General features: G+C 44.0%; 1 non-coding gene and 1 pseudogene across 1 annotated transcript; both read right to left on the bottom strand.

Annotated features, from left to right (window-relative positions):
- The window catches only part of LOC148541859 (uncharacterized), a 32,860-nt pseudogene extending 18,642 nt beyond the window's left edge, over nucleotides 1-14,218 (bottom strand).
- Nucleotides 7,469-7,575, bottom strand: LOC148541860 (U6 spliceosomal RNA). Its single transcript, XR_015878954.1, has one exon. It is a non-coding gene; the product is annotated as a U6 spliceosomal RNA (small nuclear RNA).
- Nucleotides 14,219-16,528: the final 2,310 nt, after the last annotated feature.

Genomic DNA, 16,528 nt, shown 5'->3' with positions numbered 1-16,528 from the left:
AGCATAGTGGAGAATGATTTCCGTATTGAGCAAGGTTCTCCAGCCCTTCGAACTTGCCACACGTGAAGTCAGTTTAGACACTGCCAGCTTGAGTCAGGTCATTCCCCTCATCAGGTTTTTGCAGAAGCAGCTGGAGAAAGTGAAGGAGGAGCTAAGACAGAGCAATTCCTCTCAGCATGTGGGACTTGTGGATGAAGCCCTTCTTTCGCTTTGCCAGGATTCCAGGGTGGTCAATCTGTTGAAATCAGACCACTACATTTTGGCCACCGTGCTCAATCCTAGGTTTAAAGCCTATGTGGTGTCTCTCTTTCCAGCCGACACAAGCCAGCAGAGGTGCAAAGACCTGCTGGTGAAAACACTGTCAGCTGAAGCGGAACGTGACACGTCAACAGCTCCTTCTTCAATTTCTCCCGTAACTGGGGCTGCCAGGAAAAAACTTAGGTATCCTAAGCAACCCGCTGGCGGTGATGCAGGGCAGGCAGGACCAAGTTTGGACATCTGGTCCGGACTGAAGGACCTGGCAACAATTTCTGACATGTCTACTGTCACTGCATATGATACTGTCACCATTGACAGAATGGTCGAGGATTACATCGGTGACAGCATCCAAGTAGGCATGTCAGACAGTCCGTACCTGTACTGGCAAGAAAAAGAGGCAATTTGGAGGCCCCTGTACAAACTGGCTCTATTTTACCTGAGTTGCCCCCCCTCAAGTGTGTACTCCGAAAGAGTGTTTAGTGCTGCCGGGAACCTTGTCAGCGAAAGGCGTAGGAGGTTGGTTCCACAAAATGTGGAGAAGATGATATTCATAAAAATGAATTATCAACTCTTCCAGGGAGACCAGCCTCCAGAACGTACAGAGGGACCTGTGGTGGTGGATTCCAGCGGGGACGAGTTAATACTCTGTGAGGATGAGGATGTACACAACACTGAAGAGGGTGAGGAATCAGTGGATGAGGATGAGGACGACATCTTGCCTCCGTAGAGCCAGTTTGTGCAGGGACAGATTAATTGCCAGCTTGTTTTGTGGGGGCCCAAACGAACCAATCATTTTAGCCACAGTCGTGTGGCAGACCCTGGCGCTGAAATGATTGGTTTGTTAAAGTGTGCATGTCCTGTTTATACAACATAAGGGTGGGTGGGAGGCCCAAGGACAATTCCATCTTGCACCTCTTTTTTTTCTCTTGAATTATGTACTGCTTGGGGCCTAGTTTTTCAAACTGCCATCCTGTCTGCCATTGCAGTGTCACTCCTAGATGGGCCACGTGTTTGTGCCGCCCACTCGTGTCGCTTAGCATAGTCATCCATCTACCTCGGTGCAACATTTTGGACATAAAAACACTATTGTGAGGTGTGAGGTGTTCAGAATAGACTGGAAATGAGTGGAAATTAAGGTTTTTGAGGTTAATAATAGCATAGGAGCAGAAAAATCAACACATTCTGTGATTTTAGCTGTTTTTATGCTTTTTTAAAAAAAAATACACATCCAAAACACAAAACCCAGAACCCAAAACACCGAAGGGTGGTTTTGGCAAAACCAATCCAGATCCAAAACACGAAGAAAGATCCAGATCCAAAACCAAAACACAAAACACGAAAAGTGGCCGGTGCACACCCCTAAATATATATATATAAATATATATATATATATATATATATATACTGTATACATATAAGCTTGAAAATATTTTGATTCTTTAAACTAATGTTTATGTCAAAGGGATAAAAACATACATGAGAATACATTTTACCGGTTCCAGTCTTTATTTTGATTGTGATCTACACTTTCTTCAGTGCATGCGATGTCCTCATCTGAAACTGGTAGCCCATCCATAAATCGGTCTGTGTAATGTCTGAATGATGAAAATTTGGTCAGCATTCAAATAGGGCAATTCGGAAAAACAAACAGACAAAAAATAAAGCATTAGGAGCCTACAAAATGCTATCACCTTTGACAAAGAACATCAAATGTTAGTCTACTTTGCCTCACAAAAAAAGAAAAAATGCATCTTAAAAAGACATGCAAAAAATATAAAACCAAGTACAATTAAATGTAAAATTTTTTAATAACATATATATATATATATATATATATATATATATATATATATATATATATATATATATATATATTTATTAATTAAGTGGATAGTTGATTTTCATTTTCAGATTTGTGTTAAAACAGTTCAAAATAAGATAAATGTGTATATGCTTGGATATAAATAAAATTTTGGTGGTGTACTTCTGAATTCTGCATATGGCACAGCGACATGACATGCCACCACCTGAATGAGAGCTTTATGCTGGCCATACACCTGCACGACCAGCTTAAGATAAGATTCACATACGACTCCCTAGAGCTCCCTGGCAGTCTCGGTGGCACAATTTGTTGTTTTTCTTTGCACACGATCTGTGTGCCTCAGGCGCTTATCAGGAAAAAGTTGTTGAAATTACATGAATGGATGAACAATGCATCGAATGCACAAAATACATGGTATGATCCTGCACATGATACGATGGACCATATGGGCTGCACATCTGATCATACGGTCTGTTTTAGGAGCTGCGGGAGCACGCATCGGATCATATCCTACTCCAAAAAACAGGATTTTAGTACTTACCGATAAATCCCCTGCTCCAATTCCACAGGGGACACTGGAGTTCAAGACAGTGGGGTATAGACGGTGGTAGAGCAGAGCCTGGCACTTTAAATAATTTAGAAGTATGACTGGCTCCTCCCCCTATATGCCCCATCAGCCCCAGTTTAAGAACTGAGCCCGAGAGGAGACAGAGGACAACAGAAAACCAAGGAAAAGGAGAAGACCACAGAACAGAACAAGACCGACTGAAGGAGAACAGAGGAACCCACTGCAGGGAACCATGCAGTCACACAATTATAGAAGGTACCAAACAAAACGGAAGGTACGCAGCACAGGGCGGGCGGCCACTGTCCCCTGTGGAATCGGAGAAAGGGATTTATTGGTAAGTACCAAAATCCAGTTTTCTCCTTCATCCACTAGGCGACACTGGAGTTCAAGACAGTGGGGACGTCCCAAAGCCAACCTCCTGGGTGGGAAGTGCGGAGAACTTGCTGATTGCTGGGCCAAACTGAAATAGGGACCGCCAAGAACCTGAGGCCCAGCTGAAGCTGAGGAGCAAGTGTCGTAGAGCACAGGAGACAAACACTATTAATCACTAACAGTCACAGAAACTTCCACAACGTACAGCGTAAGTCAAAAGGAACAGAACAGCTGGCGAGAGAACAAACACAGTTGAGAAATGTTAGAATCTGTAATCTCTGCTGAAAATAGACCAAACCGGACCATTGGTAGCAGAGAGACCCAACAAGAATCCCTAGGAGAAGGGCAGTAAATGAGAACAAACTCAAGAACTGTACTAGAGCCTAAACAGGAAGCTGCAACAGCCGCAGATAGCAGAATCCCAGCACTGCTGGACAAAATTGAATATATAGAAATATAACAATACCAATATACAGAAAGGGAGCTAATCCTGTCCAGACTCTGAACAAATAGTATGCAGGGAGGCAAAAGACAAGACTGAACAGTCGCCCCGAACCATCCTTGAGGTCCAACTACAACAAAATTGTTAACCAGTGGAAAGGTTAGACCATAGAAGTCTCCAATGAGTGGAGATCCCACTGGACATGAGACAGAGGCAAAAGAGAGAGGATTAAGACTATAACACCTTTCAGAGGGTGGGACGGAAGTACAACCCATTCTGAAAAAAGGGATAAAACAGCAACTGAAACACTGCCGCTAAAAGGAAAACAACAGACAACTTCCAACATGATGGAAGTGCGTAGTCAGTACCAACTGCTGGTCCGAACATAGGGCCCCATTTACAAATGAAGGGAAATACCAGTGGGAATTTTCGTTTAGTATCACTGTGATACAAACAAAAATTCCAGTGGTATTTAGCAATACTTACCCCTCCAGTGAGGTCCCACGAAGTCCAGCGGAATCCTCGTCCTCGACCAGGTCCTCTGCTGGGCTGCTGGCAGCCTAATGCTGCCAGCGAAGGGGTTCCAGGGTCATGCGCATGCTAGCCGGTCCATCTGCGCATGTGCTTGACAGGGAGACCCGGCAGTGCCTGGAAGGCTTCGTTGAAGCTGGAAAGGCACCGCTGGGTCTCCATTGCCGGCAATGGGGCCCGCATCACTCTCGCCATCTTTTAGATGGCGAGAGCGATGCTGTACAAACAGCGGTAATCTAAGATTACCGCTGTTTACTAAATACAGCAAGATGGTATAACCCCTTTAGCAAGCGCTAAAGGGGTTATATTTTGTTTGTACATGGGGCCTTTAGTATGAAAACAACCAGGAACCTAGCAGTAAAACAGCTGAATGCAACAGCCACCCAGGGAGAGCTACCAATATAGGGAAGCATCCCATACAACAACGCCAGAGCACTAGGACAACTATGTCAGTGTGATAAAAATATCAACAGATACTGAACAGGAACCCAACCAGGTCCCCTGCATGTATCACACTTATGTAAAGATGTGCACTAGCCTATAGGTGCACTTCGGTCCATAACCCCAACAAGTTCTAGTAGAATAGCATCGCTAATTCAATGTTGTAATTATACACCCACACACCAGGGAAGATCTAAAGTGTAGAGCCAACTGATTAAAAAAGTGGATGGCTGCTAGGAAAGCAGCTAGGGTGCATAAGGGTGAATAAAGCTATGTATGTCAGGTTGCATGAAATAGGAGCATCATCCGAGGCATTTGTAAGGTCTCACCTGTGAGCTACCAGAAGCCCTCTGGACGCTATGTAGAATGTCACTGACCTTTACCATCACAGAGCAACCTGCCACGTTAGGTATAGGGAGTAGCTTCAGTGGGTTAAGACCAATGCTCTACAGCACAGATTTCTGTCTGGGGATGTGCAGTAGAAAATACTGTGGAAACTAGCAAAAGGTTAGTGGAGACAAGAAGGCCATAGAACAGGACTCTATACCTGAGCCTGTTCCATTAGGGATGTGTATCTGTATAGCCGTGTTAGATTATACATATACCCCTAAAAATGGTCTGCTAGTTTAAGTATCCTTACATAAATATTTATAATGGTGAAGTGCGTATTATGCCCACTAATTGATTACAACCCAGGTCTGACCCTGCCTATATCTGCGGGTGGTCCTAGGCCTTCAAGATATGAATTGTACTTAAGGGCCCTTTAGAGACGCATTTTATTGAGATATGTGACATAATATGGAGTACCATAATCGATACTAAGAAGGGTTCTGTACCTAAACATAGAATACGTTGGTTATCCCAAGCAAAGAAGGGATATATCAGTAGTGATAACCACAGTAGGGGTTTCTTTTTCAATTATTAGGAAATATTCATACAAGGAATGGGTGTCTTATAAGTTTGCTACCAAATGCACCACTGTAATGATAATAAGTCCCCCAAAACCGAACTATAACCCCTGGAAGGTGTAAGTACATATCTTTATATACCTGTGAGGACATACAATAAGGCCCCAGGACATGTATAGAGTCCATACTAAAAGCAATGCCTTATGGAATTGTGACTATCACTATGTAAGCTGCAGCTCATGTATGGATATAGCCTACAGCTTCTGGTAATCCCAGGCGGCTTCCCATCCATGGCATTATAGGTAAACCTAATGATTGTGGAATCAGACATAAAACTGGTAAGAACAGATCCTACCGCTGCCCTTACGGTAAGGATAAAAACCGATATCCACATATGCATACGCGTACCTACATACAAGTTTAGTAGGCGATGATAATATTTTATTAGAATATGAGCGATAATTAGAGCCATGGAAGGAACTGAGCCCAAGAACAAAATTCACTCCAGCATGTATATGTTCTATAACAGGGCTTAGTATAAAATACATACATATATATAAATATATATATATATATGTATATCTACACACACACGTGGCTTAACTCCATGCAGGGAGACTGCTCATGTGGCGCATGTGGCCACCATTCTACAGTGGCGTAGGGGCAGGATATTATAGCAGCGTGCTGTCCCAGACTGTTTTGATCCTGGGACCCTTCTGATACTGGTGTACTCGTCTTATCAGATGAGCCATTGCAGCTCCAGATGAAACCACTTTTTTTTTTTGAAGAGAGAATCAAAAAGACTACCACAGTGCTGTGAGCCAGCAATGCCAACCACTACACCAGCCATGCATATCCTCTTCCTGTATGTGCTACCTAAGGGAACACCTAAGATAATTTTATATATATATGCACATATGCATACCTTCTAAGATAAGCACAGAAAGCTGGTGAGAAAGGTTTTAAGACCACACTATAATGTACGGTATGTGCATGGGAAGAGTACTGCCCCTCTTTATGGCGAGCCAATGTGAGGCATAAGCCTGGGGATGGGACGCAAAATGTGCTAACCCTGGTTGACTAAAGACCTTGGGTGGGACAAGGGCAGAGTACACTCTGGAACATGTACATTACAAATCTACAGCTGCGGTCTCCCCTCTGCTTAGTTCTGAGATCAGACAAGACTGGGTGTGTTCAGTGGGTGCCCGCAGGCTGAACTACAAGAAGCAAACAAGTTGGTATATAATCCAACACACTATGAGGCTAGCAAGGCTAACTATAGTGCTGACCTTTGTCCCTGTAGCGCTATCAAAACAGGGACAGTATTGGTCAAGTTTGTATTAATGTATGTGCTCCCAAAGCGAACACATATAAACATACCTCCCAACATTTGTTGGGAGAGAGTCGGGACCTGCGCGCGCCTGAAAAGGAGGCATGGCCTAATAGTAATGGGGGTGTGGTCTGATGACACACCCCCATTTACATCACTAATGGGGCATGCCCAGCATCTATGTGATGCTGCCGAGATGCTGGGCAGCCCCCGGGATCCCCCCCGTACACTAAATAGATGCATTGCGCATGCGCACAGCGTCTATTCTAGCTCGGCATGCATGCTGCTCTGCATAGCAGAGCAGCGTGTATGCTTCCTCCAACTTCCCCCCCACCGCGGGACACTGCAACCCGTGGGTGGGACAGCGGGACAGTCCCTGAAAAATGAGACTGTCCCGCTAAAGGCGGGACAGTTGGAAGGTATGCATATAATATGTATGCTATTAGTGTATGTGCTGCAAAAGTGAGCACATATAATATTTGGATGTGTATTGACACAGATCTCTTACCTAGTATATAAATATATTTATATACTTGTATAGGGGAGGATTACATAGAAGCCTAATCACCAGAGGTCACCACGGGAGACAGCACACCCCGATATATAATATATTATGCTGTCTGCTATGCCTAGCAACAGCATCCTCATTATGAACTGCCTTTAATGAGAGCTCCGCTTATGAAATAGCAGTCCTACAAGGTGCACACCGAGGTACAGAGGCACTCGCCGGGGTCTCCTAAACAGCTGGATTACAGTGCTATCAATAATTCTACAGCACCTGGTATTCCCAAGTGTTAAAAATATGGAACACTTCACGAATTTGCATGTCATCCTTGCGCAGGGGCCATGCTAATCTTCTCTGTATTATTCCAATTTTAGTATATGTGCTGCTGAAGCGAGCACCCAAGTACTAACCAGGCATGACCCTGCTTTCAAAATTGCAGGGTCGCACTGCAAGATCACAACTATGGGATCAGTTGGCTGCCACGGTCTCCTCTCCAGCAAGACCAGGGAGAAGGAGGAGCCCCCTGGGGGGCTGATTGGTCACAGTGGCATAGTGTCATGGGGATGGCTATTGTCTCCTCCACTCTAACAGAGGAGGCACCATTTTGTGACTGTCTTGGTAGGTCTTAGACACTAGACAGTCCACTCCTGCTAGACATGAGGACTAGTAGTTACAGCCCCCGTGAAGCCAGCACCGGTGCTTAATACAGAGGGCCCTGCTTAGAGCTCCCTATTCCTCTCCATAGCTATGGAGAGTGCTGACAGCCTGAGCAGGGAGCAGCCAACATAGCGGGAGCCGAGCGGATACTGACATGGCCATGTCGCCATGAAGCCCCACCCCCAATGCCACATTAATGGTGGTAAACCTCTGAGGGGGGGCACACGCTGAGAAAATCACCCCCATATGCTAACAGGGACTCCGATATGTAGGCACTGCCAGACATGACCCGCAACGCGCACACTGCTGTGCAGCAGGGCGGGATGAGAAAGTCTATCCAGCAAAGCAGCCATTTACAACCCTCATTAATGAGGAGGGGGAACTGGCCAGGCTGGAAAAAGTGAGCCCGTTTACTAGGCAGGCATAACTGATTGTGAGAGCCAGCATCGGTGCTTTCTTCCTACAAGCACCAGCGCAGCAACCTACAGCTGAGAGCGCTGTGAAGAACAGACATGCTCTCCAGTGACTTTGGGCATAAGCCAGCACTGGTGCTTCTCTCATACAAGCACCAGCGTGGCAACAAAAAGCCGTGCTGAGTCACTCCCCTTGAGCCCCGCCTCCAGCTCCGTTATACAGGGCTATAGTATCAAAATAGCGGAGCTGCTGTAGACTCCCATTATGGGAGTAGCGGGACATTGCAGTCTCCCTCCCTGTTGTGCATAGAGGAGGGATGAGCTGGCATCCTTAGTGATTTCACCAATGCTCCCCTTTGTACAAGACATGTTGTAGAGGGGCACCAGCACGGCAGCAAAGAGCCATGCTGAGTGGCTCCTTGAGCCCCTCCCCAGCCCCACTATGCAGTGCTATAATTGTGGGGCTGTACATTAAGACTCCCATTATGGGAGGAGCGGGACGCGGCAAGCTCCATCCCTGCATAGAGGAGGGAGAAACGGGCGTCTTAAGTGACAGCTGCGGCTAGAACTGCACCGTCACCAATGCTTTAGTAGAAGGGCCCGCGCATATTCCTCCCCTCCTATAATTAGGAGGGGGAACAGTGTTTAGGATAAGTCAGAGACCCGGATGCTGACTGCCGAGTGCAGCGGCGGGTCTTATCAGCAGCTCCAGCACTGCCATGTTAGCAATGCTGGCAGGGGAAAGGCTGTGCAGCATGCGCTGTTCTGAGCCCAGCTTTTTGGCCCACCTCACCAGCTAGCCAGGAGTGGTGGGATATACTCAAAGCTGCTGCGGCCAGGATGCTGGGCTGAGGGGGTGGTGAGGAACCCGGACACAAGCTGATGTCAGCAGTGGTGGGTCCTCGCAGGGTCCAATGACTCCATGTGTGCCCCCTCCATAGGATCACTGGACACAGGCTGCAGTAGCCATAGCGGTGCCCTTCCCGGCAGCTCCCACATAGCAGGCAGACTGCCACAGTAAGCAGCCTGCCTGTCCTCAATGCTTCTTAAATAACTTCCTCGAGGCACAGTTAAAAATAAAAATTATATGAGAAAGGCTGGAGACAGCCTGATGTGCGACCAGCTCTCTCGGGCACATTCTAAAAACTGGGGCTGATGGGGCATAGAGGGGGAGGAGCCAGTCACACTTCTAAATTATTTAAAGTGACAGGCTCTGCTCTACCACCGTCTATACCCCACTGTCATGAACTCCAGTGTCCCCTAGTGGATGAAGGAGAAATTCACGATTTCTACACGCTTCATCGTAAGACTCATCAAAAATCGGACAATTGGCCCAAAATTGTGTAGGTGTATGGCCAGTATTACTATCGCATGCGAATCCGTGCTTAATTCCAAACACATGCCATTTATCCAACATCTTTTTCCTGACATAATCCTGTAAATTATATCTTCTGTTACTATCTCCCATAGCACACATCACATCAGATAGAAACAAACACTCCACTATTTTACCTTACTCTCTTCCAGTAATGCATGAAAACCTGCCAGTTTTGAATACTTTGCGATTGTATCAATTACATGTCCTGGGGATGTCATAGTTTCCTTTCAGTGAAGGGAATCTAGCCGCCACCATGAGAGGTATTTGACTGAATGGATTTCTGGATAACCAGAAATCCACGCTCTGCTTTATAATATATGAGGACTCAGATAATTAATTTGTGCAACAGCTAATATCTTCAATATGTATCTGCCTCATCTGGTTGATATTTTTCATTAACATTGAAAAGGTGGGGTTTCTAGTAAACCAGAACCATCTCTCTGCATGCACCACTATTTCCAAGTGTGTCTTCAACCCTCTCTCTTGACTTCTAGGTCTCCAAAACCTATTATCAATATCAACCTGTATCTCTCCAACCCCCATTATCTTTCCTCTTATATCTCTAATGCCCATTCTTAACCCCCTGTGTCTCTCTAACCTTCCTCCTTCCATTACCCTCAAACCCCTATTCCCCATTCCCCCATTAACTTTTTAATGTAACAGCTTTTCGTGCATGTTCCACTCCCTGTGGCTTCATAGAAGCCATCCAGCAGCAGGACGGTCTGTTCATTAGACGCCTTCAATACTCACATGCACTCACCAGCGGTAATGACAACTGACAAGCATCAGTGGTAAGTGCTCAACATAAACTACATGAATAGGGGTGTTTCCTGTGATAAGCCACCAGCTTCACATACTAAATATGTTGAGTGCTTATCTCTGAGACCTATAAATTGCCATTACCAAAGGGGATCTGGAATGCATTTATAATCGAGAGTCGGCACATGAAAATATTGTCGTGATGACCGGCCAGCACTGTGGTGTTTTGTCATTAAAATAAGTTAAAGCAACTCAGCACACCCAGGGTGCATGAACTTGCACCCTGGGTGTGGACAACTGATGCACTGACCTCCTTGGATATAATGATTAATTCTAATAAACTATAAAAACTATAGAGAATTTAAGGTTTATGGCCCATATTCAATTACAGTCGAAAAGTCCGGACTTTTCACATGCCAGACTTTTCCCACCACATCGGCAGTTTTGCATGCGAAAAATGATCACGTGCTTCCCCGCTTATCCCCATATTCAATTCCAAAAGACGCAAAAACGCGTCCCTGCAAAACTTAAACAGGCGAAAAGTGATGGAAGAATTGGTGAAATCAGCCTGACACCACCCAAAAGATGTTCTGACTTAAGGGATCACTCTGGATACCCCCGAATAGCCTTGCTTGGGGTTTTTAAATGGTCTCAATCGGAGCATTTTCCATTTTTGCATAAGTGGTGAAGAATAGCATTTAGTAGGTTTCTTTTGTGAAAATAAAAACTCCCATCCAATTTGGGGTACATGAAAATGGGTGCAAGCATGTTTTTAATTGCCTAAAGTAAAGTGTTAGAAAGCAATAAAAACGCATCACCAGCAATCAGCTAAAACAAACAAACAGCTGGGGCATACAAGTTTGTACCCCAACTTTCAATTTTTTTGCCCCCTTTTTCAAAGTGCTTTTTTGGGGTGTTCTTAGTATTTTTTTTTTTTTAACGCAGTTAGCGTCAGGGGGGTGTACAAAGGATGCAGAGTGGTTATCGCACCTCTGCACCCCAATTCTGCACTTTTTTCCACCGGGTATTCATAGGCGAAACTTTTTTGCCTATTATATTGCATTGCATTTTTGCACCGGCAAAAAGTCACTACAATTGAATACGAGGATAAGTTTCTACTGGCAAAATACTTTTTCGCAGATTCTGACTTCGCTCCTAATTGAATACGACCCTAAATTTCAAAATTATGAGCTTAGGTTTTTTTTTTTTTTTTTTACCATATTCCCTTCATTTCTACTATTATGCAATAATGGATGCTTACTTGTAATTCTCAGCAAATGTGGATTGCCCAGAAGGGAATGGGTATGAAATACCACCGGCCGCATGGCCGGCGGTTCAATTCCCGTCAGCGGCAGCCCGACAGGAGCAGAGTGTGATGCAGCAGAAGCCCGACAGCATTGGAAATCCCGATCGTGGATATTTAAGTATCCACTAACCTAACCCCCCTAACCCTCCTTAGGGGTGCCTAACCCTAACTTCCCCCCCAAGTGCCTAACCCTAATCCCCCCTCTAAGTGCCTAACCCTAACCACCCCCTTCCCCGCTGCCTAAACCTAAGTCCCCCGGGGGGTGCCTAACCCTATGTCCCCCCCCTGGGGTGCCTAACCCCAACCCTCCCTCCCCCTAGCCTAACCCTAACCCTCCCAGGGGGGTGCCTAACCCTAAGTCCCCCCCGGGAGCCCTAAACCTACCCCCCCCGTGGCTGTCCGCTCGCGGTGCCCGGCATCACTACGATAGTGATGCTGGGCGCCGGTCTCCCAGCATCGGGGAAATGCGGTCATCTACATCTAGACGCCCGGCATTTCACCCTTGCCGGGATAAGACAGTCGGGAAGCTGGCTGCCAGTATATAGGCAGTCGGCTTCCCAATTGCTTCCCCCCAGAAGGGCTGTCTTGGTTTTCAGTGGCTTGGGAAGCAATAATTGCAGAACCCTGGATGGTCACAATACTAGCCCCATTAGATGGCTCACAAAGAGAGTCATTAGAGAGCTCCTGGTGGGCAGTCTTCAGTGATTCATCAACAGAGGAAAAAACATGATGATCAGGGGAAATTATTTTGTCAAAAAATTGCATTATGGAGTCCTCAAATGTTTCGCTATTGTTGACAGTGTCTTGAGTCGACTTTTCATTTATTTCAAGTAAGCAGCTCTCCTAAAAACGAACAAATTAAGTAATGCAAAATATCACATACATATTAATTTAACAGTAGACAATCCAAAAATAAAAAATTAAATCATTAACTTACATTGTGAGTAACATTATTTTCATTGTACAGAAGTACTTTTGAAGGCTGGATATAAACAGATTTCTGCTTGAATATCTTTGAAATCATTAGACCTGTCAAATGCTGATTCTCCATCAGTAGCAGCTTAACTAGTTTATTGTGGCAAGGTATAAGTAGATGTGTGCTAAAAGAAAATGTAAATAAAATGTAAAAAAAAAATAACTAAACAAATGTTGCTGTGTTAATACACTTCTCAAATCTATAAAGGACTGCCTTTTCGAGCTCCAAAGTGTATTGAAATTAAACGCATAATTATAAATAGCATTCAAATATAATATAAAGGACAAACTAAATGAATAGAAAATCAAAACAACACATACTCTATATTGTCTGTAAGTTTCTTGGAGAATACCTTTCTGACATTCTCATAGACCTGTTCTTCACTCCAATATTTGTTGAATTCAAAAGCATTTACTATGTGACCTGTTTCATATAGTTCTTGTTTTGATCCTAGCTTTACAATGCTATCCGTATTGGGGCCAGGAAGCATGATAAGTTCTTTGTTGAATGTAAGTGGCCCCCTGACATTACTAAAAAACAAACAAAATAAAAAAAACAATAAGACAAATCAAATGTAATTTTCAAAGTAAAAAAAAATTATAAAGTAAACATACAAATAAATCAACCTAACCTTTGCATTGCTTTTGGATGAGTAGCATTTCTTTTCCTCACAGAACTTCTTGTATAATGAAATTGTGGGCTTTTCCGTGAAAACAAACTTCTTACTTCACTTTCTACACTTTGGGCCTGATTCAGAGCCGGACGCTATTTGCGCTCGCTCGTTTAGAAAAAGGGGCTGGCTATTTAAATTGAGCGCTCGCTCTTTGCGGTCTGTTGACGCCTCTATGTCTGAGCGAGCGAATGAAATATGCGCTCTCTATTTTGTAAAGACGCCCCCTGGCCGCTCGCATCCTACGTCATCTCCGCTATTTATTTGATTAATCGAGTACATCGAAAGGCATCTGAACTGCTCGCAGTGCTTGTGGTTGGATTTTCCTACCGCAATCATGCGACCAGTTCAGGCTAAGAAACAACCAAGTGACGTGGTCGATGACGCTGCTTTGTTAATTATGCACACCCTTAAAACACCCGTTTTGACCTTTTGGCATGCCTGCGTTCGAATCTCCACTCCCCGTTTTCAAGCACCTTCCCCTGTTACCACCCACAAACGCCTCATTCTGTCACTCAAATTAGCAGGCATTCGCTATTTTGCGAGCACACAATTTCATACCGCAATGACTGGTTCGCGCATGCGTATTACAACCCATACGCATGCGCAGTTGTGCGAACATCGCTCGGAGCGAACGAGCGGCCGCTTACGAGCGGCTCTGAATCAGGCCCTTTTTGCCCTTGTAGAAGTAGTGGGGCATAAATCATCCCTAGGTTCAGGAATTTCTTGTCTGTGGTCTCTTTTTTGAGCCTGCATTCCAGAATCCAGCATTTGCCCTAGCTCATTTACTTGATCAGGTTTTGACAGCAATTCATGTATAATGTCACACACTGCCTTTGAATGATTATTCATTTTTGTTCCTGTAAATAATATATGAAACATACAGTAGTTACCAACTATTAAAAAATTTTGTACTTAATCATTAACATTGGGTACACACAAAACAATTATTAGCCTGGTATAGTGTGTATTCATAGACAGGTGCTGATTATTGGTCACATGATGTACTCGTGTTGGGTGTGCGACATAAAAGATTTGATAGAGGTCTTCTGACCAGTGTCGTGATTATGTTGCAATGATTTGGGCTGACGGCATCCCAAACACAGGCATGTTGATTATAACACACACACTTATTATCAAAGGAAAACAGTTTCATGCCTACCTTTGGTGGAGGATTCCAAAAAACAATAGATATCCAGTGAGGAAAAGGTTCAACACACTGTAAAGAAAACCTATATAAAATTATTTAAAAATATTAAAATAATGAATAATACTTAAAAGCAAAGTTCTGCACTCTTTCCTGCTGTCACTGTCTCTCCCACCATCACATTCTGAGGTAAATGTAGGTTTTAGAAGTGGAGATGTTGTCCATAGCAACCAGATTCTAGTTATTATCTTGTAGAATGTGCTAGATAAATGTTAAGTAGAATCTGATTGGTTGCTATGGGTAACAACTCCATTTCTAAAACTCACTTTAGTAAATATGCCTCGTAGAATGGGTGAGTCCAGGCAACCAGGTTCCCAAGCCAAGAGTGGCTGAGTATGGACACTGCATGTTTGATCTACGGAGGGGACCCCCACCACTGGCTGTACATAGAGCTAAGCAAAGGGCGCAAGTGAGAGACCAGCAGGGAACACGTGACACAGACCTGTGCCCCCACCGCTGCCAACTTGTGAGTGGCAGAATAAATACATACACAATATAAAGCCCTAGACATAGAATTGCATGTAGACATGCACATACAGCACCTATACAGTATAGATTATATACACTAAATAAACACACAAAGCCATGTAAATGTTATAATAATGTTTGGCACATGTGGGGTGTGAAAACCACAACCTACTGCCGATTGTGGCAGACTATAACTCTCTGACCAGCAGCCTGCATACAGTAACAGTACATCTAGCCAGACAATAGGGAGATCCTCCCCACCTGCTGGATTATGAAGGAGCCATCTTGCTGGCAGTCAGGGCACTCCCTAACATGAGCAGGGACCTGGGGTACTGGCAAGAAATCAGACATAGAGAAAGAAGAGAAAGGAGAGTAAAGAAAGACCTGAGATGAGAGAGACAGAAAGGAAAGTGAAAGTAACACTAATACATAACCTGCCTGTAGCAGGAGCCCGATCCTCACAGGAGAAAAAAGCTGAAAAGAGACAGTCTCCTATCTGCAACTGTAACTAATAGTACATGCAGTAATAGTAATGTGTTACATTACCATCATCAGCACAGCAAAGGTTATTACACCACTGACTATGGTGTTAGCACTCACCTCCACTTTCCAGCTCTGCCACACTGTACTCCTGCTCTTCCTTCCCATCAGCCCTGCTTATATAGGAGAGCTGTGATTGGCTTGCACTGTTATGTGCTTTTCAGTATATGTTATAGCCATTTCAGTATATGTCATATCCATTTCAGCATATGTCATATCCATTTCAGCATATGTCATTTCCATTTCAGCATATGTCATCTCCATTTCAGCATACGTCATCTCCATTTCAGCAAACGTCATATCCATTTCAGGATATGTCATTTCCATTTCAGGATATGTAATTTCCATTTCAGCATATGTCATATCCATTTCAGCATATGTCATATCCATTCCAGCATACGTCATATCCATTTCAGTATGTCATTTCCATTTCAGCATATGTCATCTCCATTTCAGCATACATCATCTCCATTTCAACAAACGTCATATCCATTTCAGTATGTCATTTCCATTACAGCATATGTCATCTCCATTTCAGCATACATCATCTCCATTTCAGCAAACGTCATATCCATTTCAGGATATGTCATTTCCATTTCAGGATATGTCATTTCCATTTCAGCATATGTCATATCCATTTCAGCATATGTCATATCCATTTCAGTATATGTCATATCCATTTCAGTATATGTCAAATCCATTTCAGTACATGTCATATCCATTTCAGTATATGTCATATCCGTTTCAGCATATGTCATCTCCATTTCAGTATATCATCTCCATTTCAGTATGTCTCAGCTCCATTTCAGCATATGTCATATCCATTTCAGAATGTCATATTCATTTCAGCATACGTCATATCCATTTCAGCATATGTCCTATCCATTATAGTATATGTCATATCCATTTCAGCATACGTCATATCCATTTCAGTATATGTCATATCCATTTCAGCATATGTCATATCCATTTCAGTA

The sequence above is a fragment of the Taudactylus pleione genome, unplaced genomic scaffold (assembly GCF_031769625.1).
Source record: "Taudactylus pleione unplaced genomic scaffold, aTauple2 ptg000016l, whole genome shotgun sequence".
NCBI classification, from domain to species: domain Eukaryota; kingdom Metazoa; phylum Chordata; class Amphibia; order Anura; family Myobatrachidae; genus Taudactylus; species Taudactylus pleione.
This window is presented reverse-complemented; position numbering and strand designations above follow the sequence as displayed.